General features: G+C 30.4%; 1 long non-coding RNA gene across 2 annotated transcripts; it reads left to right on the top strand.

Moving 5' to 3' along the window:
• Positions 1-14,623: 14,623 nt before the first annotated feature.
• Positions 14,624-17,562, top strand: LOC131603330 (uncharacterized). 2 transcript variants are annotated; one of them, XR_009284306.1, is made up of 7 exons: positions 14,624-14,906; positions 15,007-15,565; positions 15,732-15,927; positions 16,119-16,290; positions 16,378-16,483; positions 16,791-17,214; positions 17,305-17,562. It is a non-coding gene; the product is annotated as an uncharacterized LOC131603330 (long non-coding RNA). The 2 variants fall into 2 exon arrangements; XR_009284305.1 differs by having other exon boundaries at positions 16,659-17,214.
• Positions 17,563-18,674: the final 1,112 nt, after the last annotated feature.

Genomic DNA, 18,674 nt, shown 5'->3' with positions numbered 1-18,674 from the left:
GAACCACGAGTAACGAAAGAGCTTTATGTGATATAAGGGAAAAAAGTGAGCCTAATACCCCTCTCAATGGAAAATCAAGTCCAATATTTTGAAGGGGTCATATATATATATATATATATATATATATATATATATATATATATATATATATATATATATATATATATATATATATAAGAGAGAAAGGATAAGAATATAGTGTATTGTATTGTTCTCATTATCAATGTCAATTTAAAATACAGTATGAGTCCTATTTATAGGACATATATTATGAATGAAGAATCAATATAAAATTCTTTTATTAATGGACATCCATAATCATTCCATTTAAAAATATTTCCCATGAATATCCATCAGGAATATGTCTCATTAAAATCTTACTAGAAAAAGTCTGTGGAAAAAATCGCAGTGAAGGAAAAAGAGTGTAACATTCTTTGTTAGAGAATTGCCTCGTTACTAATCAATACAAATTATTTCAAATAAGGAAGAAACTTATTTGGGAGATAATTATATTTAACATCCATTATTCATAATACTCCCATTGGATGTTCCTTTAGGATATGTCTCGTTAAAACCTTACTAGAAAAAACTCAGTGAAAAAAAATCTAGTGAAATAAAATCTAGTGAAAAAAGAGAGTACAATATTCATTTAAGATAAATTAATTTCCCCCCTTAACTGAACGATCATTTCTTCAATGATGAAAATCAATCTTCCATGCTAGTTGGTTAAAATTTCTATTTGGGAGGGACTTTGAGAAATGGTCTAGAAGATTATCACATGAACGAATTTGTTGGATGCTTATATCACCACATTTCTAAAGATCATGAGCGAAAAGAACTTTGGAGAAATGTGTTTTGTTCAGTCTCCTTTTAATGTAACCATATTTCAATGGAGCGGTGCATGCAGTAATGTCTTCATATATGGTTGTTGTATTTATTTTTCCGTAGGAAAAACAACAAGTCTCTTGTATGTGTTGAATTAGAGATCTCAACCAAACACATTATCGACTTGCTTCTTGTAGTGCTAAAAGTTCTGCACGATTAGATAAAGTTGTTGTTATGGTTTGTTACACAGATCTCCATGAAATAGTTATACCACCACAAGTAAACAAATAATTTACGGAATATACCATTATGAGAATCTGACAAGTAACATGTTTCTACATAACCTATTAATTCTAATTTGGATACTTTGAAATAAAATAAACGCATGTCTATTGTACTTCTAAGATAACAAAATATATGTTTAACTCTGTTCTAATATCTTCGTGTAGGTGAAATAACTATATCTTTCTATTAGATTGACAAAATTGATATATCATGACATGTATAATTAGCAAGATAGATCGATGTTTGAATTACACAAAGATATGGTACTATTGGATCAACTGATTTTTCATCCTCTTCTCGTTGTTTTAAAGGAACTTTTGCAAATCCAGTAATATTACATCAATGGGGTAGGCAACATACGAGATTTGTCCATATGTAAGTTTTAACACTTATGCAATATAACATACGAGATATGTCCATATAAAAATATTTTAACACTTTTTCTATATAACCTTCTTGGTGTACAAAAATTCCATTTTCCAAATGTTCGCCTCGTAAGGAATTGTCTTTCCCAAGTCCTTTATCTCAAATAATTTCTTTAAAAATTTTATAGCTTCTAGAAACTCTTTAAGAGTTCCAATAATATTTATGTCATCCACATGAATATCTATTATAGCAAATTATTTTTCATACATTTTAATAAAAATACAAGGAAAGATGGAGTATTTGTTTATCTCTCTTAGCAAATATTTGCCAAGACAATTATACCACACACATCCACATGGTTTTAGCTCATAGAGAGATTTGTTTATTTTGATGGAGTAGCTTTGTCGAAATCCAAAATTATGTGCCTCTGGTATATTAAACCCATCAGGGAGTTTCATTTTAATGTTCTTATCAAGTGAACCATACAAAATAAGTTGTCATAACGTCCATCATTTTCAAATTAATCCCTTCATGTGCTACAATACTAATTAATTATCCAAAATTAGTTGCATCCAATACAGGTAAATATGTTTAATCAAAATCAATCTTAGGTCTTTGTGAAAATCATTGAGCAATTAATCAAGCTTTGTATCTCACAATTTCACCATTCTTATCATGATTTTTCACAAAACACTTAGTTATATTTCACACCTCGAGGTATTCAGACTACAGGTACAAAAGCGACTCGCTTGTAAAGTGAGTTTAATTCTTCTTCAATACAATTTGTTTATTTTGGCCAATTCTCACTTTGTTTAAAATCTTTGATAGACTTTAATTCATGATTCTCATTATTAGTCATCATCTTTATAGCGCTATATTATATACAAAGACATTGTCAACATTGACTTTATTTTGGTTCCATCATATTTCATTCATGACAAAATTTATCGAGATCTCTTTATTTTCGTAAATTTCACAAACATGGTTAGCACTTTTGAAACTCAAAAATAAATTATGTCATAGTACTCTTAGATTTTTCATATCCTCACTTGAGTTATCTTTAATTTACCTCAATTTCTTGTAGAGAAATTTTAATATTTTGATCCATTTTGCTACCACACTTCATGCACGATTTCAACTCATTTATAATATTATATTTCCCAATAGAAGAATCTACTTTGGTTTGAGTATTAGCGGCTGATAATTAGTTTTATAAACTTTGAAAATGAGAAATATATTGTACTCAGGGGCGGTTCTAGAGCCCAGCTAGCCCGGGCACACGCCCGGGCTCAATCCCGGGCTCAACCCCTATTTTCTTTGTACTCCTCTGACTTAATAGTCGATTTCTAGACAAAATTATGGGCAGAATTAATAAAAAAATAGGGTGTAAAAATTAAAACAGATGAATAATTAGTGGGGTAAACTTTTTGCCCAGGCTGTCTAAAATTCCTGGCTCCGCCACTGATTGTACTTCTTGTCCATATACTTTTACACGAGGATCACGATAACAATTTATTTTAAATTGTTAATTTGAATTTTTGATTCACTCTTCAGCCGCTTAATCTTTCTCCCTAATATTGGAAAAATTATTTTCTCAATTAATAATCAGCCTATCAGGCTGCAATCAAGTATCCAATTATATGGTCAAATTATATCTCAAAGATGAGATTCATATCAAATATATTTTCCAATATTCTTTCGGGACTCGTCTTAGTGTATTATATTGGAGCAATTGGAAAATATACAACACATCCAAAAGTTCACTTAGATGAGAAGAATTTGGTTATTAACATGAAATAAATCATACATCAAGGGGGGAGAAACGTATAGTAATGTGTTGGCTTAATGCGAATAAATATCTTAATATTCATGTCTTGTGCGTTTCTATCTAATTTAGTATTTATGATCTCAGAAGTATCAGTCGTACAATTAACTTTAGACGTCTAAAGAATGGATCTTCAAGTCCATTTTCTAATGAATATATACTACAAGATGTTCAATATCAATTTTATTAATATATATGATACTTATTAATAAATTTTTGAAAAATTCAAAAAATCAGATCTTACTCTGAGAAAATAATTTCATAAACTTTGGTTGTGAGTAGACAACTAACATATGCATGATCTTTCAGTCGATGTAACAATTAATATCACAAAAATACTCAATTTCACACATTTTTAATTTTCTTTAAGAACATACAAAATTAATTGCATTGAAGAAACTTCTGGTGCTTCAATACTAATTTTCGCATCATAATACATATGCATGATCTTTTTAGTTGAGAAAATAATTTCACAAACTTTCGATGGTGAGTAAACAACAAATATATGCATGATCTTTTAGTAGATGCAACAATTAATATCATGAAAATACTCAATTTCTCAAAATTTAAATTTCTTTTAGGAACACACAAAATTTATTGGGTTGAAAAAACTTCTAGTTTATCAATACTAGTTTTTGCATCATATTATTCTTGAAAATCGGTTTTGCCAACGACAAACTAAAATTTGAAATATAAACTTTTGGTTTGTATAATACATGCATTTCAGTTATTCTAATTTGGTTGAATCAACAGTGAACAAATATAATTTGAATTTTGTTGTTATTCAAATAGAAATAGAGATTCTAAATATTTTATATATTTTTTCTTCTGAACCATGCATTCATCAAATATTACGTAAAATTCTTAAACAAACTTTATGCAACAAACATAACACCATAAAATATATGAACATATCTGAAATACGTCCTAGGACTTGAAGTTTCTAGACCAAAGACAGACATTCATCTTTGTAAAAGGAAGCACACCTTAGACCTTTTAGTAACCATAGGTCTTCTAGACTCCAAGCCCTCCACCACTCTTATGCAAAAAAAGCACTAGATTAAGTACAACCTCTGGTTTACTTTTCCAAATCCCACACCATACCTCAAACTCATTGAGAAATTAATTTATTTAACAAATACAAAACTTGACATTAGCTACTCAGTTTAATAGCTCAATTAACATATGATTGCTCTTACCACTAGTTATCATGCAACAATAATCAGAGTCTTCCAATACTTAAAAGTTGCTTCTACCTTTGGCCTTTTCCTACCTTGTGATTCCTCACTTCAAATGAAATCCTTTTGTGACTCAGATTGGGCTACCTATCTTGACACAGGAAGAGGAGTATCTGGTTTCTGCACATTCTTTGGCAGCTAACTAATCTCATGGAAATCCAGGAAACACGCAACAATATCTAGAATATCATCTAATGTATGGTATATGAGTATGAGATCAACTATTTGTTAAATGAAATGGTTGTCTTTCCTAATTGTAGACTTTAAAGTACACCTTTCGGTCTCACCTCTGTTGTATTGTTATAGTTAGTTTGCAAGACATATTTCTACCAACTCCTCATTCCATGAGAGGATAAAACACATTGAATTAGACTACCATTATGCCAGAGAATAATTATTGCACAAGTTTTTCCACTCCCTCTATATATTGTTCATCATAACAACTAGCTGACATTTTCAAAATGCCTCTTAATCCTACACCTTTCCACTAGTTCGTGTCCAAGCTTGACCTACTTGACATCAGCGGTCCAACTTGAGGGAGCCTATTAGTGTTAATTATTATTTAGTTTGTTATTTGTTTTTCTTTATTTTAGAAACGTTTTTTAGACTTTTGTATATTAGTTTATATGGACCCTTTTATACATTTCAATTAAATTTAATATAGAATGAATTCTTTATTTTTCAATATTGTGCTTTCAATAATATTTTTATTTAGAGTGTGTTTGTTTTAAGTTACGAAATTATATTCCTTATAATCATATTTCTAGGATTTTTTTAGGGATAATACTTTTATTCATGTGTTTGGCAAAAAGTTATATTTTCAAGAATGTTTATAAATTTATTTAAATTTAAAATTATAAAATAAAAATAAAAATAAATGGGAATAGTAGTGAGAGATTGTGATTAGTTGAACTTTATTTTCATGAAAAAACACATTCTTACCCTCTAAACACGTGAATAAAATTGTGTAACAACATTTTTGAAAATAAAAAATACATGAAAACAATTTTTAAAAACTTGAAAACAAACACAAAATTATTACATTATTATCACATTCTTAAAAATATATTTTTAATCCTTGAAACAAACATTCTCGGGTGAAAATAACATAAACCATTATTAAAAGTGACCGAGTTTAATTATTAATTAAATTTTCAAATGATGAGGTGCTAATATTTATTTAGACTAATAAAGCAATTACCTTTAACTCTTTTTTTTTAATTTCTTATATTGATAGTTCTCTAAGCCGATTTTGTTTCATATTCATAATTTTGTTAAACACAAATTTATTTTACACTCATGATATTACATTGTGTCTGTTTTTTATACGATAGAATGTCAGAAGAATTTACTTTCTTCGTGTCATTTTAAGCATTATATGTGGATTTTTCACAATTTTTAAATAAATAAAAATTTAATGAGTTTCAGTGATAAAATAATTATTATTTTATTAAAATATTTTTATTAATAAAACTTAGTGAAATAGCTAAAGAAATTGACGTACAATAAAAAATATTGTATTAAAAAAAGAATAAATATTGATTTTTTATTTTAAAGTTATAGTAAATAATATAAGATAATAATATTTTTCTAATAACACTCCTTAAAAATCAGGTAAAGAAAGTATTGTATGGTCTGAAACAAGAGTATTGATTAATTTTTAAAGGAGTTAGAATTCAACAAGTGTGTATTTGAACATGGAATGTATGTAAAGAAAGATACAAACAAATCAGTGATTATCCTATATTGTATGTTGATGACCAATTCATCACAGGAAGTAATGATGACTACATTGGATAATTGACGAGGAGCCTAATGATGGCGTTTGGGATGAATCATATTTCCTTGGTATTGAATTTTAGAAGACAAGAAAATGATGGTTTTTGCATCAAAGGAGGTATGAATTTGAAATTCTAAAGATGTTTGAAATGGAACATTATAATCCTGTCACAACACCCCATCTGGAAAAAAAGCTGCAAATATAAAAAAATAAAAATGAGAAAGGGGTTGCTCCAACAAAATTTAGGAGGCTCATTGAATCACTGAGATACTTGTGAAATACAAGGATATATTTAACATATAGTTTGGGAATAGTGGATAGGTTTATGGAGAAACCAAAATTGTCTCACTTAGCTACAACAAGGAGGATCCTACAAGGGAAGAAGCTGCAAATTACTTGGAGAAACACCAATCTCTTGGTGCTCAAAGAATGAACCGGATGTAGCCCTATCATCAAGTGAAGTTGAGTACATTTGCATCATCATTGCGTTTGAGGGGGTGTGTTGTAAAACTTGTAATTCAAAATATATGGTATTCGAATACAGGAGGTGGTATTCAAATACAGGAGGGTTTAATAAAGTGGCTCTCTCTTTCAAACATATTCTCTCTTCTCTCCATTATCAAATTCTTGTTAGTGTGTTTGATAATATCATTATCTGATGGTGTAGAAAATAGTGATACCCGTTGTAATCACTTTGGCTAATCAAAAGAAATTGATGTAAAAAAAGACAACCCAATAAATGAGAGAAATATTGATTTTGAAATTGATAGAATGAAATTTCATTGTCTAGAATGCATTTTATAGAGTAATTCCAAAGTAACTAACATAACCAGCTTCCACCTAATCATAACTGCCTTCGTAACTTCCTTATAACTACCTTAAACCAACTCTAACAAATCTAGAACTATATCAAAGAGCCTCTCCGCCAACCAACAGTCTCCTTATGCTGCAACCTGAGCTGCTGCAAGTCTAGCAATTGGAATTCTGCACACAAAAAAAACACAATTATTCAGTTTGGGATTGTAAAATAAAAATATCTAATTTCATAAAATTTTGAACCAAAAATCGAACCTAAAAGGAGAACACGAGACACGGTCAAGACCAATTTTAGCAAAGAATGCAACAAAAGAAGGCTCCCCACCATACTCTCCACATATTCCAAGCTGATTATCAACAGATATGAGAGATGAATTTTAACATCATAATTGACATATTGAAAATAACCAAGATGTGCAACAACTTTTTAATTTGTTTAAACTTGTATTACAAGTTACCTTCAACTTTGGTCTAGCAGCGACCTTCTCTATGCACATTTTTATTAGCTGAACCACACCTTTTTTTTTGGGAAAAAGAGGGCCAGAAGCCCAAGAAACAAAAAAACAACTACACAGACACAAGTCTGGCGGTCGGAAGACCCTTACTGTTGTCATCTAACAGACTCAATAAGTTATCTGGAGCCGAAGAGAAAAAGGTAAAAAAAATGGCCCGATACTACAACCCATATTTGCAAGCAAGTGTGCACATCTGTTCGCCTCCCTGTAGGAGTGGCATAAACTGACATCCTCAAAGTTTTGCAATAAAATCTGTATTTGACTAATGATCGTCAAACTTTCCCGAAAGTTGGAACTCCCTCTCTCAATAGCCTGAACCACCTGCATGGAATCCACATGAATTTCTACTTTTCGAAAACCCAAACGACGGAGCAGCTTGATACCTTCGAAAAGACCCCAAAGTTCTGCCATAAAACAATTACACTCTCTAAGGAATTTGGCAAAACCACCAGGCCATTCGCTAATGGTAAAATTTTAAAGGACATCTAGCTGAATTAAACTCTCATTTAATGCTTAGATAAAAAAAGAAAAAAGAAAAACACAAAATTAATGATTAAAAATAAAATAGAAAATTATTAATTTAGGTATAAGAATGATTCATAATCCAATTTTTAGTTATTAGTTGAATTTGCCAATAACAAGTAATAACCTATAAATGATAGTAATAACAAAGCAAATAAGGTATATGTATGAAGCATTTAAATTATAGCAAAGTCACTTCCATAATTTTATCCAAATTTATTTAAAATAGGTTAGGTTTTAATTGGTTGTTAGTAAATGCTGATGTGTAAAAGTTCTGCCATAAAACAATTACACTCTCCAAAGAATTTGGCAAAACCACCGAGCCATTCGCTAATGGTAAAATTTTAAAGGACATCTAGCTGAATTAAACTCTCATTTAATGCTTAAATAAAAAAAGAAAAAAGAAAAACACAAAAATTAATGATTAAAAATAAAATAAAAAATTATTAATTTAGGTATAAGAATGATTCATAATCCAATTTTTAGTTATTAGTTGAATTTGCCAATAACAAAGTAAGAACCTATAAATGATAGTAATAACAAAGCAAATAAGGTATATGTATGGACCATTTAAATTATAGCAAAGTCACTTCCATCATCTCTAATGGTGCAACTTACATTTGAGTTATTTATGGAACCCACTAAGCCACATCATATTAGAAGAATTTATTTAATTTTAACTTTAATAAAAATTTGATATGAGTCTCACTACTTTACCTCATAACTTGATTTGATTGGGTACTACAATCTTTTAGTTGTAGTACTTTACCTCATAACTTGACAATTTTTTTAAATATTTAATTATTAAATTAATGGTATAGGTGGAGAACTCAATAGAAGAAACTACCATTGGAGATGGTCTTAGTCATAGATAAATTTTTATCTACCCATTTAAAAATGCCCAACTTAATTATCAAAAACTAAGAGGTCCATTTGTCTACTATTTTATAATTACAAATTTACTTAAATATATTGAATGCATACAGTATTATTTTTTTCAATTTAGTTGAATGTTCACTCTTCCCAAATTTATATCTCTTTTCACTTGCTTGCCATAATCATTATATTATGAAATGCCAACGTTTTATTATTTTATAATAAATTTACAAAAAAATATTTTTGATATGTTTAAATGCATACAAAATATATTAAAATAAATTATTAATATATTTATCATATTTGAAATTTATTATATTTAAAAAATAAATATATATTATGAAATTATTTTATTATAAAATTGCATTATCTTTAAATTTAATATTTTTTGTAAAAAAATTAATTTAATTGAAAATAAATTAAAGACTTGAATTGATCTAAAATTTTGATTAATTAAAGATCATTAATCGATTTCATATTCATATTTATTCGAGCTAGATCGAGTATTTACATGAAACTCTAGTTTTTTTTTTAAAAAAAATAAATAAAGTAAAAATTATAATTAATAATAATAATAATAATAAAATTTATGACTATTTTAGAATTCTTCAAGGTGAAATTTGCACAACACGTTTTGAAGTTACAAAGCTAAAATTTAACACTAAATTGACATACATAATTAAGTAAATATTATAAGTTAACAAAAGAATAAATATTTTTTAATTCATATTTTTCTCAAATACAATGCTAATAGATTTACAATATCTTATGAAATAAATTATCACGATCACATATCATTAAAATTATGTTTTTTTATTTAAAAATTATTTAAAAAATATAAAAAGAAAGTATCAATCCTCTAGTTTTTTAATAAAAAAATCAAAATTTATATTTAGAAGAAATTATAAAAAAAATTAAATTATCATCATTGTCCCCACATACTGACTTGAGCATTGAAGTATTAACCTTGCTAGTCAGCCCATCTCTCATTGCATCGGAAGCACAAGTCCATTGTTACATCTCACAACCTCTAAATTCGACCAATTTTAGTTCCCCTGACGGAACACATAAGACGTTTGTGGGAAACGAAATATGATTCTAGCACTTTCCAATATTTAATACTCATCTTTCGATTCACCGAATCGAAGCTCTTAACCTAGCAAACCAGATTTCATGATATCTAACCACAAATCCTCTATTGTTCGATCTACTCTAGTATGATGTTGAAAATTGGAGTCAGTGTTCGTTCAGGGTTGGAAAGAGTTATTAAAAAGAACTTTTTTCTAGTATGATACTTGTGAATTGCGATATGGAAAGGTGGCGGTGGATCCTTGGGTGTTTGATTATTTAATTTTTGGAATTTCTATGTTTATTAGTTTATTTTACACGGCTTGGACAGTTTAATGTTAAAAATTTGAGTCGATGTTTGTCTAGAGTTGGAAAGAGTCAATTGAGAAGGGCCCTTTCTAGTGTGAAACTTGTGAATTATAATCTTGGAAGGTGATGGTGGACCTCTAGAAATACGATTGCTTGAATTTTTGAATTTATATGTTTGCTAGTCTGTTTTAAACATTGTCACTACTACAAAATAGATTTTTCGTAACACGATACTACGACGACCTTCATGTTAATTGTGGTAATAAGTCATTTTGGGCGCCTTTTTTTATGGTATTTACTAAAAGATATTTCACTACGGTCAAAGTTAAAAACCGTAGTGAAATGTACCAGGAGTAACAGGGTTTGAATCCTAGTTCCAATAATTTCATCACCACGGTTCTTTTAATCAATCGTGGTGTAAAGTTCAATCATTTCATCATGGTCTGTCTTACCAACCGTGGTTAAAGGTGATACTTATTCATATATAAGCGAAATTATCTCTCGCTTAGTACATATATAATTGTCGTTTCTCTCAAAAGAAAACACTAACATCTATTTCACTCTTCTCTCTCAAATCAAAACCCTAACATCAATGTCACTCGTCTCACCCATATTTATACCCCAAACTTATGCAACAATTTCGTCTTCTTCAAACCTATCGCAACCTTACAGGTTTGTCTTCTCCAAACTTATGTAGCGATTTCGTTTATGTTTCAAAGTCTTTTTATCTAGTACTCCCTTTGTTCCTTTTTAAGTGTCGCTTTAGAAGAAATATTTTGTTTTCATTTAAGTGTCGTTTTTATAGTTTATTGTTATAATTTATCAATTATACCCTTACTTTCTCAATAACTCCACTTCACACTTTCCATAAAATTAATTATTTTCTCAATTAGTTATAGAGAGTGTATGATTAAATTTATTTGGAAAGAGAAAATAAATAAGGGTATAATAGGAAAAATAACTCTAACGATTCACTATCTTGGTTGAAGAGCTTTTTGCTAAAACGACATTTAAAAAGAAATGGAGGGGGTATAGTTTAGGTTTTAATAGGTTGTAAGAACAAGATTGGTTCTGCATCTGGCCTTGAGTATTGATGATAACTTTACATGGCATCTTAGAGAATAATTGTATAATCTAAGGGTTTGTGTCTAGTGTGTAGCTTTTACTAAATAGGTTCTGAATCTGGTAAGAAGGTGTATGACGTCATCAGATTATGAACTAAACACTCTAGAAGAATACCTATGATTAGGGGTGACAAAACGGGCCGTGGCCCGCCGGGTCGGCCCGCGCACCCGCCTAAAAATGGAGGGTTGGGTTGGGATTTTAGGCCCGCCGCTCGCCAAAGCCCGCCCCGCCAAATCCCGCTGCCCACCTTAGCCCGCCCCGCTAATGTCCGCCACCCGCCAAAGCCCGCCCCTCCTCCAAAATTCCCTATTTTTTAGTTAATTTTAGTAATTCCAATTCTTGATGGTTTATTTTAGGGTTAATACCACTTTACCCTCTGCCATATAGGCGTGTTTTGCTTTACCCCCCTCTAAAAAAAAACTTATTGGACAAACCTTGCCAAATAAAGATTCCATCAAATTTGACCCTGATCAATTTTTTTGGCCAAGATTCTTAGAATCTTGCCTATGTGGCATTTTTGGTAGTGCTGACTGTACAACACATAAGCGATGTGGCACAGTCAACACTGCCACATGGAAATTATTTTTTTTGATTTTTTTAAATTTTTTTTTTAAAATTTTTAAATTTTTTTTTTTGTTTTTTTAATTTTTTTTAAATTTTTTTTTTACGTTTTTAAAAAATATTTGACAATACTTGCGGATTTACCTACAAATTTGATAATACCTGCGGATTTACCTACGAATTTGACAATACCTATGGATTTAAAAATACCAGCGGATTTACCTACGGATTTGACAATACCTGCGGATTTACCTACGGATTTAAAAATACCTGGGGATTTACCTTTAAAAATACTTGCGAATTTGACAATACCTGCGGATTTACCTACGAATTTAAAAATACCTGCGGATTTACCTACGGATTTGACAATACCTACGGATTTACCTACGGATTTACTTGCGGATTTACCTACGGATTTAAAATTACCTGCGGATTTACCTTTAAAAATACCTGCGGATTTACCTGCGAATTTGATAATACCTGCGGATTTAAAAATACCTGCGGATTTGTCAATACTTGCGGATTTACCTACGGATTTATATATAATAAAAATAAATTTTAAAACTAATAAAAAAACAATAAAAAAATTTTGGAAAAAATAATTAAAAAAAATTGGAAAAAATTAAAAATAAAAATTAAAAAAATAAAAAATAATAATAAAAAAAATTTGAAAAAAAAACAAAATTCCACATGGAAATTAAAAATAAAAAAAAATGCCACATGTGCATGCCACGTATGCAGATTCTCTTGGAATTTTGATCCAGGGTCAAATTTTTTGAATCTTTATTTGGCAAGGTCTGTCTAATAAGTTTTTTTTAGAGGGGAATAAAGCAAAACACGCCTATATGGCAGGGGATAAAGTGGTATTAACCCTTTATTTTATATATTTATTTGTAAATATATGTAATATTTTTTAAGTAAAATTTGTTAAAATGTTGCTTTTATAAATAATTGTTTTAAAAAATAAGTGAAAAATTTAATTAAAAGGTAAAAAAAACTTATTAATCTATTAAAAAAATGAAAAAATATAAATAAAAATAGGCGGGCAAGCCCGCCGCCCGCAAACTCGCCATTTTGGCGGGGCGGGCATAATTTTTATGCCCATTTCATTTGACGGGCATGCACACCCGGCTCGTTTTTTGGCGGGCTTAAGGCGGGGCGGGCGACGTGTAACACCCCTTACTAACCCCGCGGCAATTTAATTAAATTCATTCAGAGTACATGAAAATAAGGGTGCCAAAATTCATAATAAAATAAACATCATTCAGTCATGTCATGCATTCACTGAGGCAATCATCATCGATTAAGACTTTTCATGTTAACACAGCGGAAATTAAATCAACGGACTAAGTTCAACATCTTTAAAACTTATCCTTCAAAACATCAAACATGACTAGAGTTATAAAACATAAACTCTAAGCATCGCGTCCCCAGTGTTACAAATATCAGAGCATGACACCTGACGCTAACTAAATAACTGACTCATGAGCTAATCCTCACCGAGTCGAACAGCCGCTATCCTCAATCTGAAAATGACAACATGTAAGGGTGAGTCTCATCATAATTAACAAATGTTATAAGGTTATAAAGCAATAACACATCATAGTTGCATCGTTCACCCAATTGTTTCATAAACAGACATTCAGACAAGCTTCATCATCACAAACAATCAACCAACACATCATCAATATTTACAACACCGGAATACATCCAATCATGTTATAAAAATATGCATATGTATGAACTGACACTATGCATGTGGTACCAACATCATCAAATGGGAATAACCCATGACCGATCCAACATCATCAAGATACGGCCCTGCCAGCACAGATTCCACACAATGGGAATCATGCCCTTCACTGATCCAACACATAATCATGGATACAACATCATCAATGAATATGAATGAATGCAACATACATGAACATACTTATACCATCGTCAAGTCTAATGAGTAACATTATCAAAATACTCATTTCATCATACTTACCATCATCATCAAGCATGTTTATATGTATATGCATCATTCAATCACAATCACATCATTAATCATCAAATAGATTATTTTATAAGGTTCGTTTAGCTCGAAACGGCACATCAAACGGACCAACGGTTAAAAAGTTATGCATCTTTAAACTTTTTAAAATGTTCCAATCACTAACAGCACGCGGCGCCAACTTGGTTCGCGGCGCGAACTGAGCGTCTCAAAAATCAATGGCTCTCTGCCAAGCAGTTCGCGGCGCAAACATATGCTCGCGGCGCGAAACGAGGAAAAAGTACGCCTTCGCGGCGCCAACACTGGGACGCGACGCGAACTGAGCGTGTCAAGACTTCCTGGCTTTCTGCCCAACCGTTCGCGGCGCCAACCATGGGATGCGGCGCCAACCGGTAAATTTGAGAATCCCAAATCGCAGAAAACAACATTCTACACATCCCAATTGCCCTCAAATCATACCAGCACGAATTTCAGGAAATAGATCACACATCAACTATCTACCAAATACTATAATGTTGCCCAATCTTACTAATATACCCTTCCTTCAAATATTTTTTACACTAACAAAAGGCTATCTAAGTAATTAACAAAATAAATATTGCTCAATGCCATTTGTGTGCTTCTCATTGGACAAACTCAAAAAGTTTTGTACTTCCATTCAATCAGTTCAAATTCTACATCCCTTTCTCTCTTCTCTCTCCCGTTTTCGATCTTCTATTCTTCTCAAACCCTACAACATCGTCGTCCCCTTTCTCCTTCCATCTTCGTTTCTCATTCCTCTGCCACTCTCAAAAAGGTATGTTTTTCTCTCTTTTATTGTTATTTCGATCTTCTTATGCATTTTTCTGTGCTAGATGTTCATACCACTGACATGTAATTTGATTCGAAAAAATTAGGGTTTCTAAAAAGAAAATGATGAAGGTACACCACTTAGAGATCAAAGACATAGAACAAGAGCATGAGTTGGAAGATCAAAGTGATGGAGCACAGGGAAGAATCGAAGAAAATTTATTTTCTCTGTCTCTAGCATTTTCCAGTCTTCCCTTTTTATGTTCTTTTGATTTGAATGAATTTTCTCTAACTTTATTTTGATTGTGTTCTATCAATAGGTTTTGAATCTTATATTGGAGTAAATTTCTTGACTCAAATTTCACCAATACTGTATTATATACCCACTAGATGTTTTTTTTATAATCCAGTTTCTTCCCTTTTGATCTATAATCTGACAGTGCAAATGTTACACTTACTGGTGAGCCTTCAAGTGTTACATGAACCATGATTTTCTGTTGGTTGTGTTATATAATTGCTAGACATTAAGTTGGTGATCTCTATTTTGGGTTTTTTGTTTTAGGTTAACTTTTATGCTATGAGGTTTATTATAGGTTAACTTTGATGCAAAATCCAGAATTACTAAGTTCTACAAGAGGTTTTCAACAAACTAATAAGATCCAGAAGGTAAGTGTATTTTATGTTTTCAGCAACAGGTGGATTTTCATATTTTCATCAACACTATCAATGTTTGTTCTTTCCATCATGGTTTTAGAAAACATTCAATTCCTATTCTTTTTCATAATCAAATATTTACTGTTATGAATTTACCATTAATTTGATTTTATTGCAGTTTGAAAAAGCACTTAATCAAATTAAAGACGATTCCAAATCAAATCCTGATGCAGCCCCTCAGTATTGTAGATGTTGCAACTTTCTTAGTACATGGAAGAAGTGCAGCAGCTGCTAAAGCCTCATCAAGTGATAAAACTGCTGCCATATTAGCTATACATGTGGTTGGTGACAGGGCTTCAGTGAATGCAAAGCTGGTGAGCTTCATAAATACATACATAAACTAAAGGAGTTGACGTGGGGCCAATTATTGAAACAAATACCAAAAAGGAGTTCACTTTCTCTAACATTGCCTTGCAGCTCCAAGATGAAGTCATTGTCTTTTATGCAGAGAGATTAAGCAGCATACTGCATTTTTATTCTTCATGATATTCACTTTGTATTGCAGATCAATGGATGTTTGCGGAAACACCATTTTTCTCCCTCAATGGATGGTCAACTGGATTGCGAAGCTGATTGCAAAAATTCCAATTTGAAATAACTAGGATGTTTGCGGCGATTGCAGACCCGTTGGATCTTATGGCTATAATTAATGGCTTCTACTATGCATATAATAAGAAGTGAGATTGTGCATGGATCAGTACTACACACCTTCATGACTTACCTATTGTTATTTTCTTGTATCTCAGGATTCTAATCATGCGCAGGAACTCGAATATATGAAAGTTGTGACAAAGCAAGTAACAATATGCTAAATGGAATCAAGTTAGAGTTTGTTGGAGATTGAAGGGCTGAGATCAAATCGAAAGTGAGGTTAGTTAAATTCTGATTCTGTTAAGCTCTTTTCTAATTCTGTTATAATGGTTATGCTTTTTTCTAATTTTCTGTTAGATTTTCTCTGTTAGCAATTTTTGTTGTGATAGCAGTAGGAGTTCTGGTGTGGTGATATTTGTTGAGCCGAAATTGGGTTGGTTTTTAAATTATGCAGGGAGTTTATGGTGTGATGGTGCATGGTTTTCTTGCTGGGTGCATCAGATTTGCAGTTTGGTGCACTTCGGTTTATGCTGCGATTCTGGTGTGGAGTTATGTTGAGTTGTTCTTTTTTGTATTTACGGTGCAGGTTTGCCTTTGGTTTAATGATGCTGAACCAGATCACTTTTATGCACTATCCTTTTTCGGTTAGTTTCGTTGTGGGTCTGTTCTGTCTGCATAATTTAATTAGACGATTGGTTTGAATGAAGGGCGGTCTTGCTGCAAAATTATGCAGGTGGGCCAATTTCATTGTCCTTTTTCTGTCTGTCAAGAGATGGAAACTTATTTGTATGTTTAGGTTTGAAGTAAGAAAATTGTTCTCATACAAGATTACTTTTTTATTAGAAATAAATGAATCATATCAGTAGTGTAAAACAAAATTTAATAGAATACTTTTGCATGTTCCCCATTTTGATTTCATTGATTTTTACTTTTTATAAATTTTTTTTCAGGTAAATAGAAATAAAAATAAGAGCTGATCTAATGGATGCCCACTTGTATGCATTCAAAAGGTATATTCATCTACTATTTTACTGCTTTATATCTATATTCTAAATCTTATATTAGTTTTGATTGTATCCTGAAACATAATTTTCTTGCAGATCAGTTTTACTAGAAGTTCTAGACTAGGAGTGTGAATTTCATAGCTTAAAACATGATGTATTTCAAAAGTTTTAGATCAGTTCTTGCAGATCAGTTCTACTAGAAGTTATGGATCCGAAGTGTGAGTTTCATAGTTTAAAAACACTAGATGGTACCTTTGATAGGTTCTGCATATAATTTTAACTATTTACTCTTTCAGTGTAAAAATTTACTGTAAAACCTCTCCTCACTTTCACTTTTATTTAGATGCTGAAAGTTTACATCTGTTTTGATTTGTTCTTTTGACTTTTTAGTATGAAGTGCTATGAACTATTAGTGATTACGAGTTATTTGAATTTTTAGGTTTGGAAAATGATAAATAGTTCGAGTTTATTTTCGTAAAATGGATGCGAATGGTTTCTACTAATATATTAAGAGGCACGAAGACAATTTTTGAATCAGCAACAGTCATGTCATCGTCAAATACAACTTTGATTTATAATTTTTATAATTTTATTTGTAACATTTTTATCTCTTCAAATTTTTCATTTGAAAATAAATTGTTATCTTACAATTATCCATTTAAAAGTAAAGAGCATACAAGTGCAATAAAACTACTTTCGTGAAATTTCGTGAGAATATTGTTCGCACCATATAGCATCCCTCTTTAGGTTTTTCCATTTTTATTAAAAAAGTTATTATATGCTTTTTTGCAAATTAATTCTATAATAAATTCAATAAATATTTTGAAATTTAATTCTATAATAAATTAGTTCTAACTTTAACTATCTCACTATCATTTCAATATTATTCTTTTTCTATTATTTGTCATGATATGAATTCTGTAATGTATAAAAACAATATCTTAGTAAAATAATTTTTTTTAAAGTTCTTACTTTGTGTAAATTATTTAAATAATTTAGTTAATTTGTCAAATATTTAATCATGCTTTGCCTTTTTTAATGGAAATTCACATCTCAGTTTTTTATCACACAATTTTATCATCTTGGTTTTGTATAAATTTAATGTGTCATAAACCACCAAAATTAAAACAAATAACTCCTCATTCATTGTTATAATTAAATGTTTTAGTATAAAAATAAAAACAATATATCGTAATAAATTCAAAGGTTTATTGTGTTTTTTAATTAAATGATAATATGATTAATAAAATATATCTTGATTTTTGTCAAAATTATTTTAAAATTTTTATTGTTTATACATTTTATCATCTATTATGAACTAACAACCTTGAAATAAATACTCCTGCATTTGTGTGTAATTTAGCACTAATCAAAAACATATATTTTTAATTTATTTAATTTTTATCTAATCATATCAATTCTATTAGTTAAATATCACTAAAAAATTAATTTTTTTTTTAATTTTA

Source organism: Vicia villosa, linkage group LG1 (genome assembly GCF_029867415.1).
Source record: "Vicia villosa cultivar HV-30 ecotype Madison, WI linkage group LG1, Vvil1.0, whole genome shotgun sequence".
NCBI classification, from domain to species: Eukaryota; Viridiplantae; Streptophyta; class Magnoliopsida; order Fabales; family Fabaceae; genus Vicia; species Vicia villosa.
This window is presented reverse-complemented; position numbering and strand designations above follow the sequence as displayed.